At 41.1% G+C, this 17,358-nt stretch overlaps 1 pseudogene; it reads left to right on the forward strand.

The window, feature by feature from the left end:
- Positions 1 to 321: 321 nt before the first annotated feature.
- LOC126000522 (ribosomal RNA-processing protein 7 homolog A-like) lies at positions 322 to 15,082 on the forward strand (annotated as a pseudogene).
- Positions 15,083 to 17,358: the final 2,276 nt, after the last annotated feature.

Raw genomic sequence — 17,358 nt, forward strand, 5'->3', positions numbered from 1 at the left:
TGGCTTCTAGGGAGATGAAGGCCTTGGGGCAAGTGCCTGACGTGGGTCCACCTGCTTTGCCGAGGGGGTAAAAGCTGACCGTTTTCTGGTCCTGGGAGACAGGATGCGATGAGCAGTGTCAGGATCCAGGGTCAGACGCACCTGAAAATGTTCCTTGAGGTTGTGCAGACCAGCAGAGTATGTAGGCAACAGAAGAGTGACTCTACATATTGATAGGTAAAGGTTGTGGGGAGCATCAGGCCTCCCCATTTGCGCCACCACCTGTGCAGGTGCCCAACGCCCCTCAGTAGTGCCAGGTCTGTCTGTAGCTGCAGACCAAGGATGTCTCTCAGCAGCGACTTGATGGTGGAGCCAATGCCTGACAGCTTCAGTAAAAAAAGAACAACCCCCTTCTCCAATGCGTCTTCCCTTCACTCACCACTTTTGAAGACCCAACTTGGCTGAATTAAGTATTGGAAAATTACATTTATTTCGTAACTCCATCTGCCCCCTATCTACAGGTAAATTGTGTCTGAATAAAAATGATAAATGAAGAGGTTAGGCAGCACTAAGTTCATAAGATGGGAAGCCCATGTTTATCAATGCTTTTTATCCTCTATGTCTAATTAATTTTTGGTTTTGTGTTTTAGTTTTTGGGCTAAGCAAAGAGGCACTCAAAATTTACTGGGAAAATATCCAAACTAGGAAATGTAGAATGACCTTTCTTCAGTGCAACAGGGAGGAGAGCAAGTAACCCTCTTGGATCATTGCAATGGTGACTCCCGCCTTGATCAAAGAGAACATGGCCTTCCTCCTGACCTGCATCTCACAACTGGTTCATTTTTCACACTAGACTGAACTTGCAATGCCCTTGAAAGATTTTCCTTTTCAGGATCCCCAAAGCTAAAAGGGTGCTATTCTACTAATGATGCACTCTAAATCTCAAGGCCTTCTCTGAGCTGATAACTTCACTACTGGCATCGAACTGGAGAAATCGCATCTCTAGATTATGACTTATATTTGAGTATTTCAGTTAACTTCTTCTAGAGATCAGCATCTGATAATGGCTCAGTAGAAATGTCCCCCTCACCTCTGCATCGCTCATCCTGGACGTACTTTCAAGTAAACCTAATGGTTAAAACATTTTTGTTCCATAAATGATCCATTTCACATGTCCTCATCATCTTTACATTTTCTTAAACTGCATTTGTGAAATATTCATTTTCTAGGACCATTTTCTTGAAGCTGAATTCAAGGGTAAGACAAGTATCCCCTCTTGTATTGCCTGGGAGCCCTTAGTCTCCATACATATTTCTACCTGAATATTCTGCAGCTTTAGACCTACTGATAGAGAGGAAATAGTAAATATGAAGCTTTTTGAAAGTTGTTATCGCCACATTTCCAGTGTTACTGGTGGTAAAAGAATTGCTGTGCATCAGAGTTCATGAAGCTCTGATCTTAGCTGCATCTATCCCTTTTTCAGAAGCTCATACTCATCACAACCACAATCTAGGATGTTCCCAGAAGGGCTAGCAGCATCAGCACATGGCTCTTGTGGAAGGTCTCAAGGAAGGTTTCTTTCTTCCCAGAACATACCCGGGATCAGTATATGGAAGTTGAGGGTATTTGGGTCTTATTTTTCTTTTGAAATTTACTAAAAATTAAATGCTAATTCCTAAATTCCTAAATTCTGGTGTGCTTTGCAATCTGGAAATATAGGCAACAGAAATCACTTCATTTTCCTCAAAATAGATGATAACTCCCATGCAGACATGCATAGACTAGGAGCTGAAGAGTTAGTCCAGATGATGTTAAGTTTGTCTTCGGACAGCAATACTGGTACAATGCTCAACATACCATGTAGTACCCCAAAAGTCAAAACAAATTCCACAATGCAAATAGCCTAGGAAATACCCCTGTGCTGCTGGCCCATTTTAACTTCCTTCTGTGCTGTTATTTTGCTGTATGGAGAAATAAATTCAAAATTGAACTTCCTTTATTTACTTACATTCAAAACAAGGTCAGTTTGAAAAACTGGAAATGTTGGGGTTTTCAGTGGAAAATGTAAAGGGCAACAACCTGGAACAACAACCTCATAATTATATTTCTTCCCATCTTAGCCTGGGAAGCTCCAGTGGACAATAAAATATGAAAATAATAAAGGAAAAGATGTGTTCCAGGGAAAAATCTATACTTCTACTGGTGCTGAATAACTGAGACATAAATTTACTATATGCTTCAGTAAATCATGAGTCATGTTTGTAGTAGGTTTCAGTTATAAAAAATTAAGTAGGGCCGGAGAGATAGCATGGAGGTAAGGCGTTTGCCTTTCATGCAGGAGGTCATCGGTTCGAATCCCGGCGCCCCATATGGTCCCCTGTGCCTGCCAGGAGCAATTTCTGAGCCTGGAGCCAGGAATAACCCCTGAGCACTGCCAGGTGTGACCCAAAAACCAAAAAAAAAAAAAAAAAAAAAAAAAAAAAATTAAGTAAACCATGAGTCATAAGTTAGAATATAGAAAGATGCTTGCCTGCATATAGCCAACCAGGAGTGATCCGTGATGTCACCTTTGGTATTCAACAACAGTCAGGAGTGATTTTTCAGCACATTGCTCAGTTGATAACATACAATGTGTCCATGAGAGTCAAAAATATATACAAAATTAGGGCCCAAAGAGATAGCACAGCGGTGTTTGCCTTGCAAGCAACCGATCCAGAACCTAAGGTGGTTGGTTCGAATCCCGGTGTCCTATATGGTCCCCCGTGCCTGCCAGGAGCTATTTCTGAGCAGACAGCCAGGAGTAACCCCTGAGCAATGCCGGGTGTGGCCCAAAAACCAAATATATATATACAAAATTATATTAGAAATATATGAGCCCTAGACTCGCATCCAGAAACTTCACAAGGGATTCTTGAGGTATCAGTAGCCCTGCCATTTTCTCATGAAGCATAGGTGCCTCTCTCTAAGGTTTCTTTTACACTCAGATAACACACAATCTGGATTGTCACACTGTCTCACATAATAATGTTAGGGCCAACTTTATTTGAAGTGTATTCTGGGAAAATTGTGTGGATTTCAGTGTCCTCTGGTGGGCCACAGAGACACGTGGACGTTCTTAGTGTCCTATAGAGTCATTTCTTTTCCTGTGTGTGTTTTCACTTCTTACCTTCATCTGGCCTCACAGAGTTAATAAAAAATTAGCAATGCTATATATGACAATAGTTAACAAACAGTAGGGGGGAGAGTTAGCCTTGCATGCAGAAGCTGTATTTTCTAATCCTGGCATCGTATATGGTCCCCTGAGCCTGCCAAGAGCGATATCTGAGTGTAGAATTAGGAGTAATTCCAGAGCTCTGCCAGGTGTGACCCAAAAAACCAAACCAAACGAAACCAAACCAAACAAATAACATTGGGAAAATGATAGATTATAATTCCTAACACAGGTGATGGGAGTTGACGCTGATATTGGGATAGATGAAGTTTTAAATGCACAAAACCCAACCTATTACTTTGTAACTCACATTTCTTTAACTAAATAAATATGTTGAAGTCTAGGCCAGAGAGATTGCACAGCAGTAGGGCCTTTGACTAGCATGAGACCTATGCAGGATAGAACAGAGTTCTATTTCAGGCATCCCATATCATCCCCGCACCTGTCAAGAGCAATTTCTGAGTGCAGAGCCAGAAAAACCCCTGAGAACCACTGGGTATAACACTTCCCATAAAATGTAGAAGCCATAATTTGTGCAAATTGAAAATCGTAAAACATCAACTGATAAACAGACTTTTAGAAATCTCTGAAAAAAATTCTCCATGATGAAAATATATTAAGATAATTCCATAACTTGTCGCTGTCAATTCCCAAATTCACCATGGTGTATATACGTGTATCTTCATTTTGTGTTTGAATGTGCTACACAGAGGCTCTATTAGATGTGACAAATATAATATATTTGATATCATATCATACTTGTGTGAAATATGGTATCAACCTAGACTAATCAATGCCCAGGATTAAAAAGACCCAGTTCCCCTATCTCAGAAAATTGGTACCCTGCTATCTTCTAACTAAGTTTGCTCATCGCAAAGATTGATGTCCTAGATTTGAGATAGGTAAAAATTGTTAAGGAAAACTCAGCTTGGATGCTGAAAACTGGGCATGCAGTCAGAGCACGTGGACAATTAAAGAGACTGAATATTTCTCACCTCCTTGATACTGACAAATTACTAAATATATGATACTATAAAAGTGGCCATGACCACTTTTATACATAAAGTGTCTTCTTCACTCTCTGCTGTCTACTGTCAGGTTTCAGCTCAAGAATATGAAGTTACAAGCATGCACATAGAACAGTTTTCAAAAGACACTCCAGACATGGTCTTGCTTACTATAACCACCTAAAGCATGTGACATCGTTTAACATACAGCTTTCCCTAATGCCCTTAGCCCTTCTTCCTTAAATACAGAAGCATACACCCTGTTTTAAGCCCCTCACCCATACCATTGAATAGGCTGACATAGTCCATAATTACAGTCCCTAATATGATATCCATTTCCCTCCAAAATAAACTAAATGTACAGTCAAAAATATAGTCAAAACTGACTTCTCGAAGTGGCTCATGGTTGCTTCCTTGTGAATGCCCTCTTCACCTGAGATCCTTCCTCACCAGTGACTTCTACATCAAACAACTCTGAGATGACCATTGAATCCTAAATCTTGGGATGTGACATTCTTTCTCATTTACAACTAACACATGAATATCAACTCAGAGAAAAAGTTTTCTTGCTAATGCACAAAGGTAGAAATGTGTGTGGATTTAACTCCGATAATATAGACTCAGAAAATGCTGATAATTCCTCTATCTGAGGAGTTGTTTTCCCTGATGCAGAGAATCAGAAGAGACTATCCGTGGTCGTGTTCTTCTGGCTCTCAACACAGGGGTGAGCACTAATGAAGGAGGTCCTGATATGGAACACAGTACTCAACCTTTTTTTTTTGGGTGGGGCACACTCGGTGATGCTCAGGGGTTACTCCTGGCTATGTGCTCAGAAATTGCCCCTGGCTTGGGGGGACCATATGGGATGCCAGGGGATCGAACTGCTGTCCGTCCTAGGGTAGTGCTGGCAAGGCAGACACCTTTTTTTTTTTTTGGTTTTTGGGCCACACCCGGCTATGCTCAGGGGTTACTCCTGGCTGTCTGCTCAGAGATAGCTCCTGGCAGGCACGGGGGACCATATGGGACACCGGGATTCGAACCAACCACCTTTGGTCCTGGATCGGCTGCTTGCAAGGCAAACGCCGCTGTGCTATCTCTCTAGGCCCAAGGCAGACACCTTACCTCTTGCACCACCACACCGGCCCCAGTATTCAACCTTCTCAACATAGCCCATAGTTGATTACTTGTGTGCTGTTCTTTGCCATGATGGGAAATGAATTAAAAACATTTTTGTTCATTTAGTTTTTCTTAAGGACAAAGGGTAAAAAAGGTGAAAAGGGTTGCAATTAGGTAAGAATAGATCTATAGTGCAATAACTTGCCATTACACCAGCACCTACTTACAAGTGGTTCTTGTGGGGGGAGGTCAAACCCCTTGTTGATGGTCTCCAAGTCTAAGAATGACTCCCAGAAAGATAAATTGAATCCCATTTTTCCGTCCCCCCTTTTGGGGGAGACTTTGATAATAATATCCGGAGTAAATAATCAATGAATGCAAAAGAGTAGGGGACCAAAGTTTCAGCAAATAAAGTCATCCATGTGGGATGACAGGCAAAAACAATATTACAACAATTACTCAACAATTCCCCCTTTTTTGTAAGCAAACAATAATAGTATACAATACAATACAATAATAATATACAATACAATACAACACTACATAATTACAAAACTTTAATGAAATATAATATCAATTTTATAAGATTAAAACACTAATTATCATTAATTAAAAACATTAATTACAATAATTACAAAAATATAGAATTAAATATACTTTAAAGGATTCTAATCATAAAAAATACAAATACAAAAGCTAAAATTTTTACCAAATGGGGCCGGGCGGTGGCGCTGGAGGTAAGGTGCCTGCCTTGCCTGCGCTAGCCTAGGACGGACCGCAGTTCGATCCCCCGGCGTCCCATATGGTCCCCCAAGAAGCCAGGAGCAACTTCTGAGCGCATAGCCAGGAGTAACCCCTTAGCCTCACAGGGTGTGGTCCAAAAACCAAAAAAAAAAAATTTTTTTTACCAAGTCAAAATTTACACTAAAAAGATAGGGAGTATAGAACTCCTAAAAGTCCGACCAAAGACATTTGATGAATCAGAAAAGTTGAGTTGTTACTTGATATAGGACACAGCACTGGAACAGTTAATGATGTATTCCTCAGTTTGATATCAGGAGGCTTGCAATTGTGATGAGATTTCTACAAAGAAAACGTTAAGAACTAGGAAGAAAAGATGAATTGTGAGAAATAATAAATTAAGGGATAAAGTGTCAGGAAAAGAAAACCATAAACAAAAATTACAAAACCAATAAATGTGCAAATACATACTATACAAAATTATGGGAATAACACTCATTTATAATTGCCAGAGATGTCTATTAGACAGGAATCAAAATAAAGCCAAAAATTTGAATTGAATCAAAAAGAAAAAAGAAAAAACACTTTGAAAATACAATAATGAAAAAACTGTTTAAATGAATATTCCAAAATAACAAAAAATTATAGTAACGAAAAAAATTATTAAATCAAAGTCGAGTGAATCTAGATGATCAAGAATTTCATGCACAACATGACCATAAAATTCTATAATGCAAATATGAAACAATAAATATATTATAATCAGTCATCAATAATGAGCATTGTGAACAGAGTCTACCCAAAATTATGGTTATATCAAACTATAATTATACCTCCATCTAAAAATCTATGTTGAGAGCAATAAAATACTGATGTTACAATAAAAAGTCAAAAGTTGCCAAATAAACATATATCAATACACAATCATAAATCAACATTAACATGATTAAGAATCTTTCTTTCATATTGGTCTTAAGTAACATCAATATATTGCAAAATCTTCTAATTAATAGTAACCTAAAACAATACTGAAATTGAGGCATAAATACATCATACAAACAACCACAATGAGAATTCATCGTATTCATTCCTATTAAGAAATCATACCTAAAAAATGACCAGTAAAACATCAATGATAATCGACAAATAAAGGAAATGATCATTAAGTATTCATAGTAGATCTACGAGAAATATAAAACAAGATGTATGCTGCTGTAGATTTTACCGATACAATAGGGATTTTCTTGATCTTCTTATCATCAAAATTGATCCAATACTGTTCTGTGGCAATTTTACAATATGAAGTACAATGTCCATAATTAATTTGACCAAAATGATTTGATTCTGATGATAAATTATATTTTTCAATCTTGTTATTATCTTCTTGAGTGAACTCTGCTAAATTGAGGTCTTCCAAAGGAAAATCCACATAAGTGTATAATTTTTTAATCTGTTTTCCATCAAAAGCAAAACGTTTCAAATGAATTATCAATACGGGAGGTATTTACCATAAATATGTTTTCTTTGAAAAATTCCTTTTAGTGTTGCAATTATAACAGTGAATTCTATTGTTATCTCTCAAATCTTCTTTAAAAAATTCAACAAGGCATTCCTGTAAAGTACATTTATCTGCAGACTTGACAGCCAGGGACAACTGAACAAATGTTTCATAAACCTCAGACTTTTGGTAACATGTAAGACACTGTAGTATAGATTTAAAATGTCCTTGAAAGGTATCATAGATAATAGATTTGCAAGTTCTAAATTGTTCATATTTATCATTGTCTATAAAGTGTACAGTTTCATCTGTTATTGAATTTTTAAGCAAATCTTGATGTAGTCCTTCTATAAGAAACATTAATAATTTGTGAGGATCCTGTTGGTTGTGTCCAGCAAATTGGTCATTGAGTAAACTTATTGTTGCTTTGAAGCTTTCAGGATTGAAATACTTATGGCATCCATTTCCCATGATTTTGATAAGCTGACCAAATTGATCTGCTAATTTACCTTTATGTCCCTTTGGATTTTCTCTGTTAATATCTTTTTTATAATGATCTTGATAAAAATACTGAGTCAAGTCTGTAATATTATACAAGCATTGCAATATTGAATTCATGTAACATGAGTTACCCAAATTTTGTAATCCAGTGAAAACAGGTTTCTGTTTTTCTATTTGTAGTCCAGACTGTAAGGATTTTTCACTTTTGTCAGATTCACTGAGAATATGAGGTATGAAAGTTAATCCCTCACTTACTTTCCCAGTCACCTCAGCAGCACCACAGCTGTCAATATCTTGAGCACTCTGTACTTGATGTGGGGAGGAATCTATAGTCCTAGCAACCTGACCTTGATCATCAGCACCAGTCCGATTTCTAACGAGGTGCAAGGGGACCCAAAATTTCTTAGGAGGGTTGTCATTTGTAGATACATAAGCATAAACCCTCCCTCTCAAGAGAAGATAACCAGCAATCTATTTTTTATCCTCTTTTATCCAAATTGGAATATTTGTTGTTTCTTGTCTCTGATTATCTTCTTTAAAATGTTTTTCCCCTGCTGTATAGCTCTCTCCCTGAGGTAAATTTAGATAATTTAGTGTAATGAGAGTCAAAGATAACAGCTCCGTTGGCGTTAAACCTCTTTTTCTATTTTTTTGCAATTGAGTTTTCAGAGTTCTATGGGCTATTTCCACAATTGCCTGTCCTTGACAATTGTGGGGAATTCCTTTAAGATGTTTTATTTGCCATTCATTACAAAAAAATTCAAAAGTTTTACTTATATAAGAGGGTCCATTATCAGTCTTAATAGAATACGGAATACCCATAACAGAAAAACATTGTAAAAGAAAACTGCAAACTGCCTTAGATTTTTGGGAAGACATAGGAATTGCCCAAATAAATAGAGAATATGTATCCACTACCACATGAAGGTATGGTTTTTTTGGGAAATAAGTCTGTTTGGGTTACATCCATTTGCCACAATTCATTAGACTGCAAGCCTCTTGGATTTGCTCCTGCTATATGAGTCTTTTGTGCTAGCGGGGCACATATGTTACATCTTTTTATAATTTCTCTCGCTTGCCTCTATGGAATTTGATAATTTACATGTAAACAATGAGCATTTGTGTGTAAGGCTGAATGTTCCTCTACAGGTGATTCAAATATAGGCATTGCCAACAAATCAGCAGTTTTATTTCCTTGAGCCATTGGCCCTGGAAGGCCTGAATGAGCTCTAATATGTGTGATGAAGATAGGTTCAGTTCTTTTTTGAATAATGTGTTGTAATATATTTAATAAATTCTGTATAATAGGACTATGAGAATTGAGGGAGGCAGTGGCTATCACCGGGCATAAATTTACAACATATAAAGAATCAGAAACGACATTCATGGCTTCAGATACATTTTCTTTTTTTTTTTTTTTTTTTTTTTTTGGTTTTTGGGCCACACCCGGTAACGCGCAGGGGTTACTCCTGGCTATGCGCTCAGAAGTCGCTCCTGGCTTGGGGGACCATATGGGACGCCGGGGGATCGAACTGCGGTCCGTCTCCTAGGCTAGCGCAGGTAAGGCAGGCACCTTACCTCCAGCGCCACCGCCCGGCCCAGATACATTTTCTAATAGATAAATTAACGTTGCTAATTCAACTTTCTGTGCAGACTTATATTTGGTTTCTATCGTTATATTCATATTTTCTTTGGTTATTCCGCCCCGTCCCCCACTTGATCCATCTACATAGAAAACTTTTGCATTGGGAATAGGAGAATCCCTCACAATTGAAGAGATAACAAACTGAGTCTTTTTCAAAAAGTCCCAGGTCTTTCCTTTTGGATAATGAGAAGAAATCTCTCCTGTAAAATCTGAGAGAGCCCTTTGTAGAGATTCATTAAGAGGTAATATTAACTCAATTTCCTTTTTTGGTATTGGCAATACTATTATATCTGGATCAAAACCTAACAAAGATATTGATCTGAGTCTTGCTTTAATAATCAATTCTGAGATTAGTTGCAGGTAAGATATCACAGACTGAGGCTGTTTGTTATGTAAATACACCCATTCCAAAGGACCAGCCTGTTGCATTAAAGCCGCAGTAGGTGTTTCTTTTATAGGGAAAATTAATAAAAATACCTTCTCTCCAGGGATAAATCTTAAGAGAAATGATTTTTGCAGTCTGTTCAAGAAATGTCCAATTCATTTTTAGCAGCTTGTGTTAAATTTCTGGGACTATCTAATGCAGGATTACCTTCCAAAGTTTTAAACAGATTAAACAGCTTTGCATTTGAGATACCTAGTGCTGGGCAGAGCCAATTTACATCACCCAAAAGTTTCTGAAAGTCATTAAGCGTTTTAAGGTTCTCTTTTTTTATGGAAATTTTCTGAGGGTGTATTGATGTTCTGTCCAAAATAAAGTATTGATATGGTGGCATGGTCTGTATTTTTTCTAAAGCTACTTTCAGTCCTGCCATTTGCAAACAATTAATCACATATGCATATAATTTCTGTAAATCTGTTTCATTATTCATTGTAATTATAATATCATCAGTGTAATGATAAATTATAGCTTGAGGAAATCTTTCACGAGCAGGGCTCAAAATTTTGTACACAAAATATTGACACATAGTTGGTGAATTTAGCATGCCCTGAGGGAGAACAGCCCATTGAAAACGCCTGCAAGGGTGAGTATTATTAATAGAAGGAACTGAGAATGCAAAACGGTGTTTATCATCTGAGTGAATAGGAATATGATAGAGGGGCCGGAGAGATAGCATGGAGGTAAGGCGTTTGCCTTTCATGCAGGAGGTCATCGGTTCGAATCCCGGCTCCCGATATGGTCCCCTGTGCCTGCCAGGAGCAATTTCTGAGCCTGGAGCCAGGAATAACCCCTGAGCACTGCCAGGTGTGACCCAAAAACCAAAAAAAAAAAAAAAAGGTATATGATAGAAGCAGTCTTTTAAATCAATTATAATTAGTGGCCATTCCTTAGGGATTACTACAGATGATGGTAAACCTGTCTGGAATTTTCCCATAGGTACCATAGATAAATTCACAGCACTCAGATCCATTAACAATCTCCATTTACCAGATTTCTTTTTTATGGTAAATACAGCTGAATTCCATTGAGAAAACGAAGGCTGAATATGTCCTAATATTAGCTGTTCTTCCACTAATTTTGTCAGCACCTTTAATTTATCAGTTTTAAGGGGCCACTGGCCTATCCAAATTGGTTCATCAGATTTTCATTTTATTTTTATTGGTGCTGGGGTTTTTCTGGCAGTGGCCCCTACCAAAAATTTTGGGTTTTTAATTCAGGAGAAGGTTCAGGCTCACCTTGAGCTAATGGAATATGAAAATCACGGCCCCACAGGGCCGGTGAGAATGGGCCCACATGAGGTCTGATTATAGCCTTTTGGTTTTCTGGGCCATGAAATACCATGGTTCTTGTGCTTAACAAACAAGAACTCAGGCCTCCTATTCCTTTTAATGAATATGGAATTTCTTGCAGAGACCAATTTTTTGGCCATTCTTTATCAGAAATTACAGTGACCTGAGCACCTGTGTCTATCATGCCATTGAAGAATTGCCCTTCTATATTAAGTTTAATCATTAGATTTTCATCTTTACATTTAGTAATCAGAGCCACTAATGGGTTTTTGGCAGCCCCTGGATCTGTGCTTCCAAAACCTCCAGTTCTTATCTGATGTCCCAAATTTAACATAAGGTATTATTACTATTTGGGCAATCGTCTCCCCTTTTTTGAAAGTCCAAGTAACTGACACATTGATAACTACAATAATTTCTCCCTTTGAATCTGAATCAATAACACCTGTAGTTACTGATATACCTTTTACATTAAGGGAACTTCTGCCCAGAATCAAACCCATTGTATCTGGGGGTGGTGGTCCCACTATGCCTGTGTGTAACATATAAGGGCATTCTCCTGGGTAAATTGTAATGTCCACTGGGCAAGTTATATCAAGCCCAGCACTGCCCACAGTGGCATGTGTTAATTCATTAATTGAGATTAATCTTCTTGGGCTGGGCTGGGGAGAATTATGGTTTGATGTTTTTGCCCCTGATTTGTAAGGGCCTGGGGGATTGGCCCTGTAGGCGTTTCCCTGTTTTCTAATTGTAGATCCTGGAGGAACTGAACTTAACAAAAGACAGCAATTCCTTTTAATATGCCCCTGTTTTCCACAATGGTAACAGGCAAATTGTCTCCTTGGGTTTGTATTAAAACCTCTTCCTATGTTATTATTAGGGGGATTTCCAGATCTACAGTCTTTCGCCCAGTGGTAACCATTATTACATTTTGGGCAGAGACCTGGTTTTCGGGTAAGTTTTTGTCCCCTTTGGTAAATAGGTATATTTCCTTTAGTAATTGCAAAGGTTTGCACCTGATCTGAATTTGCTAATGAATGGGGTATATCATAAACATTCCTACATGCATATAAAAATTCATTTAAATCAGCTTTTTCCTGCAATGGAGCCAATACCAATTTGCAAGCTGAATTAGCATTATAAGCCAAATATTTTTCTAGAAATTTCCTCACCTCATCATTTTTAACTTGTATTTTTTTTTTTTTTGGTTTTTGGGCCACACCCGGTAACACTCAGGGGTTACTCCTGGCTATGCGCTCAGAAGTCACTCCTGGCTTGGGGGACCCTATGGGATACCGGGGGATCGAACCGTGGTCCGTCCAAGGCTAGCGCAGGCAAGGCAGGCACCTTACCTTTTGCACCACCTCCCGGCCCCCTTAACTTGTATTTTTAAAGCATCTTTGAGTTAAGCCACAAATTCTACATAAGTTAGTATCAATTCTTTCCCATGCAGATAATGCAATGTCTTTAATTATTTTTGAGTTTTCCTTTGGTAAATCCGCTTGTGTCTGTATATCTGAATATTGATTTTCTCCCATTAATAATTCAAATGGGCTGGGGAGAATTATGGTTTGATGTTTTTGCCCCTGATTTGTAAGGGCCTGGGGGATTGGCCCTGTAGGTGTTTCCCTGTTTTCTAATTGTAGATCCTGGAGGAACTGAACTTAACAAAAGAATAATTCATATTCAAAACCACTCGTTTTATGGTTCCATCTGGACTATATAATTTGGATTTCACACCCTCTGCATATAACATTTCCCATTCAGTTCGCTGTTTAGATGGCAGGCATATTTCAGCAAGTTTTTTAAAGTCATGTAGAGTCCAAATTGATTTTCGACACCACATGCTTAGTACCTCCTGACAATATGGAGAGGTAGCCCCAAATTCTTTACATGCTTTCTTAAACCGTTCCACATCCTCCATTTCGAGAGATTCATAATTTGAAACATATACTGTTTGCAATGGAGTTTTGGCCGGATTAACAGAAGTACCTTGCACAGGACTCTGATGCCTGAGGTATGGAATACTAGAATGTGGTTCATTGTCTGAGTTGGCACTAACATGTGAGTCCATACTGTGAACAGAATCAGGACTCTCTTGTGGACTTAGCACTGGAGGCTGATCATCAGTGTCAAGATCTTGATTTGGATTATGAGTATCTAAATTACGTGTCCGGGTTGATTTTTTTACCAGCAAAAATACCTATACTTTTGCTGCCAGTGTTAGATTTATCAGCCTGTATCTTAGTCTGAATTTTCGTAGGAAAAAATTTTTTATTGTCCATACTGGTCATCACTTTACAATTTCCACATTGTCTATTTCCTAACCACCAGCCAATGCCTATGCATATGATAGTCATATTAGCCAACACAGAAATTCCACAAACTATGACTAATGGAGACCACTCAAGCTATGCAAATATTGGAGTAGAAATTTTTGATTGAATTGTAAGCAGCAACCATCCAACGACAACGATATTTACTAGTATCAAACCAAGTGGTTTATATCCAAGCAGAGTAATGCACTTGAGTAATGCCAAACCGATGTATTTAATAACAGATGGCATAATGAGCGTGAGTATCCATAATAACCAGCCAAGGATCTCCAGAGGTAATTTCCAATAAAACATGTCACTTACAGTTCCAGAGGGTCCGGATTCACCTGTTCCGGGCGCCAATGTGGGGGGAGGTCAAACCCCTTGTTGATGGTCTCCAAGTCTAAGAATGACTCCCAGAATGATAAATTGAATCCCATTCTTCCGTCCCCCCTTTTGGGGGAGACTTTGATAATAATATCCGGAGTAAATCATCAACGAATGCAAAAGATTAGGGGACCAAAGGTTCAGCAAAGAAAGTCTTTTGTCAGTTGCAGCCAGCTCCAAAAAGCAAACCGAACAAGCCGTCAGTTCTGGCAAAAGAGCTCCATATGCCTCCCCAACGAGCTATTTATTTGTTTCCTTAATCACCCCCACCTGGAAGATCCAGGTGGGGTGACAGGCAAAAACATGATTACAACAATTACACAACACTCGTTGTCCTCAGTGTGCCCCCATACTGCTCAGAGGCGCATCTGGGCCGCCTCTTTGCGGCTGGGGCCGGTCCGGCGAGGGCAGCTCTGGGAGAAGCCAGACCTGGCCGAGCGCCCCCAGGAAGCAGAGTCCGTGTTCTCCCCCTACCCCCCAGGCCCGGCCCGGGTGTCCAGGTCGCCCAGATACAGCTGCAGAAGCCCCAGGGTGTGCGGGCCGCCCTGACACCGAGGGCCCCGCTGTTTGGTGGTCTCCAGCGAGAGTCGCCCCGCGCCCAGCGGAATTCACAGGTGGATCCGCCCCTGAGGCGCTGCGGGCTGAGCTGGATGCCTTCACGGAGGCCTAGGACAAGAAGAAGACGGCCGAGGAGGAGAGCCGGGCGCGCGCGAGGAGGGCGTCCCTGACGCCCAGGGCTGGGTGAAGGGGCCTCGCCGGGGGTGGCCGCCGGCCTGCGGGTGCTGGAGCGGGAGCAGCGCCGACGCGCCCGCAAGGAGCTTCTCAGCTTCGACGCCCAGCAGCACCGCGAGCCCAAGACGGAGCATCTGGCACAGCTGCGCCAAAAATCCGAGGAGGGCAAGCAGTGAGCAGATCGAGCTCATGCGGGCGCAGAGGAGGTTCCGGCCGTCCTGAGCCCCCACCGCCACCCCCAAGTCCTGAAGGAGGCGTGAGCGAAGCCGGAGCCCCCCAGTTCCCTGCAGGAGGCGAGAGGACTCGACACGAAGCCCCCAAGGCCGTTCAGACCGCGGGGCTTGATGGATATCCCGGAAGGCTTCAGGCGGGGTGGGGGGCCGAGTGATCCTCGCCCTGCCTCCCCCCTGCCCTGTCAGAAGGCAGGCACTGCCTCGGCCATTCCTATGTATGCAGTGGTTCCCCGAAACCTCCACAGACTGGACCCTCTGTAGGGTGGGGGAGGCTGTAGTCAGGGCACTGGACGTGAGAGCCCTGGGGCCATGCTGGAGAGCAGCTGTTTTCTTGGGGGGGCAGTGTCCCCTGCCCCCAGAGAGAATTGCGGCACGATCTGGTCTGGGATGTAGGACAATAAACACAGGCACGGCCAGCAAAAAAAAGAAAAAAGAAAAAAAAAAGAAATCGCTCCAGGCAGGCTTGGGGGACCCTATGGGAAGCCGGGAATCGAACCACTGTCCTTCTGCATGCAAAGCCAACGCCTTACCTCCGCGCTATTTCTCCGGCCCCGTTTTGGTGGTGTTTGTTTGTTTTGTTTCTGGGTCACACCCAGCACTGCTCAGGGTTGACTCCTAGCTCTACCCTCAGAAATCGCTCCTGGCAGACTCCGGGGACCCTATGGGATGCCGGAATTCGAACCAATGACCTTCTGCATGCAAGGCCAATGCCCTACCTCCAGGCTATTTCTCCAGCCCCCATGTACCCATCTTCTGAAATCACACCGCACTGCGTTTCAGTTTGCACCTCCATGACACAAGGACCCCAAGATTCACACCCAAACTTCTGGTCACTCAATTATATAAGACCGATTCAACCAACTTTCTCCCTTTTCATGGGATGTTAAGTTCTGTGGTGTCTACATATATTTCTTGCGAAATTTCCTAGACTGAATGTCATGCTGTAATATTTCTTCCTTGAGAAATTTGTCCAGATTGTTTTGGTTCTAAAACAGGAAGCATTATTGGTTAGAATGAGAGAGGGTTGTTTCATCGAGTTTCTCTCTACATTTGCTTCTGCTTTTTTTTTTTTTAATTTTTTGGGGGGTTTTGGGCCACACCCGGCGACGCTCAGGGCTTCCTCCTGGCTCTCTGCTCAGAAACAGCTCCTGGCAGGCACGGGGAACTATATGGGACACCAGGGTTCGAACCAACCACCTTAGGTCCTGGATCGGCTGCTTGCAAGGCAAACGCCGCTGTGCTATGTCTCCGGGCCCGCTTCTGCTTTTTTGAAACTAGAAATAATTGGCTTTCAGGTTATTGAAGTGTTCTCTCTACTGACCTTGTATTTCAAGGAGCCTAAACAGGGGTTTATGAATCTGCATGTTGTTAAAACTCTCTTCCCTGCCACTCACCACACGCATCGTTAGCAACCTTGTTCAGTTGTTAGCTCAAAATGTGAACCCCCAGACTCACTGATATCTCAAGTTTGAGATTTTGTGCTGCCAAAAAAGCTGCATATAATGAGTGGATACCTATCTAAAATATATGAAGTCCAATGGAAGCCTCATGTCCCAAATACAGGGCACATGCAAACATGGGTCTGGAAGAAAACACTGATGACAGCAATAATGCGCACATGGCTAAGTGTGCATAGGACTAGGAACTCTACTTCTGGGGTGGGAGAGATAGCACGAAGGTAAGGTGTTTACCTTGCATGCAGAAGGTCGGTGGTTCGAATCCCGGCAACCCATATGATCACCCAAGACTGCCAGGAGCGATTTCTGAGCATACAGCCAGGAGTAACCCCTGAGCGCTGTCGGTGTGACCCCCTCCCCAAGAAAAGAATTTTATTTCTTTTTTTTTCGGTTTTTGGGTCAAACCTGGCAGTGCTCAGGGTTACTCCTGGCTGTATGCTCAGAAATCGCTCCTGACAGGCTCGGGGGACCATATGGGATGTCGGGATTTGAACCACCGACCTTCTGCATGCCTTACCTCCATGCTATCTCTCCGGCCCAAGCATTCTATTTCTAAGAAACAGAAAAGTAAGTAGTGGAGAATGTCAGGAGTTATTACAAAGCAAAACACAATCAAATACAGTCAAGAAAAGGTCCGACTTACCAGAGCTAATGTTTCCTTCCATAATTTCATCTCCAGTGAGAATTCTCTACTTATATAAGAGGACGATTTGGTTTTCCTTATGCTCCATTTGAGGGGCAGTGGAGCAGCAGGGAGCAGGAATTGAACAAGACATATCCCCTAGGTTAGGATGTATTCCACAGCACG

This window comes from Suncus etruscus (genome assembly GCF_024139225.1).
Source record: "Suncus etruscus isolate mSunEtr1 chromosome X unlocalized genomic scaffold, mSunEtr1.pri.cur SUPER_X_unloc_1, whole genome shotgun sequence".
NCBI classification, from domain to species: Eukaryota; Metazoa; Chordata; class Mammalia; order Eulipotyphla; family Soricidae; genus Suncus; species Suncus etruscus.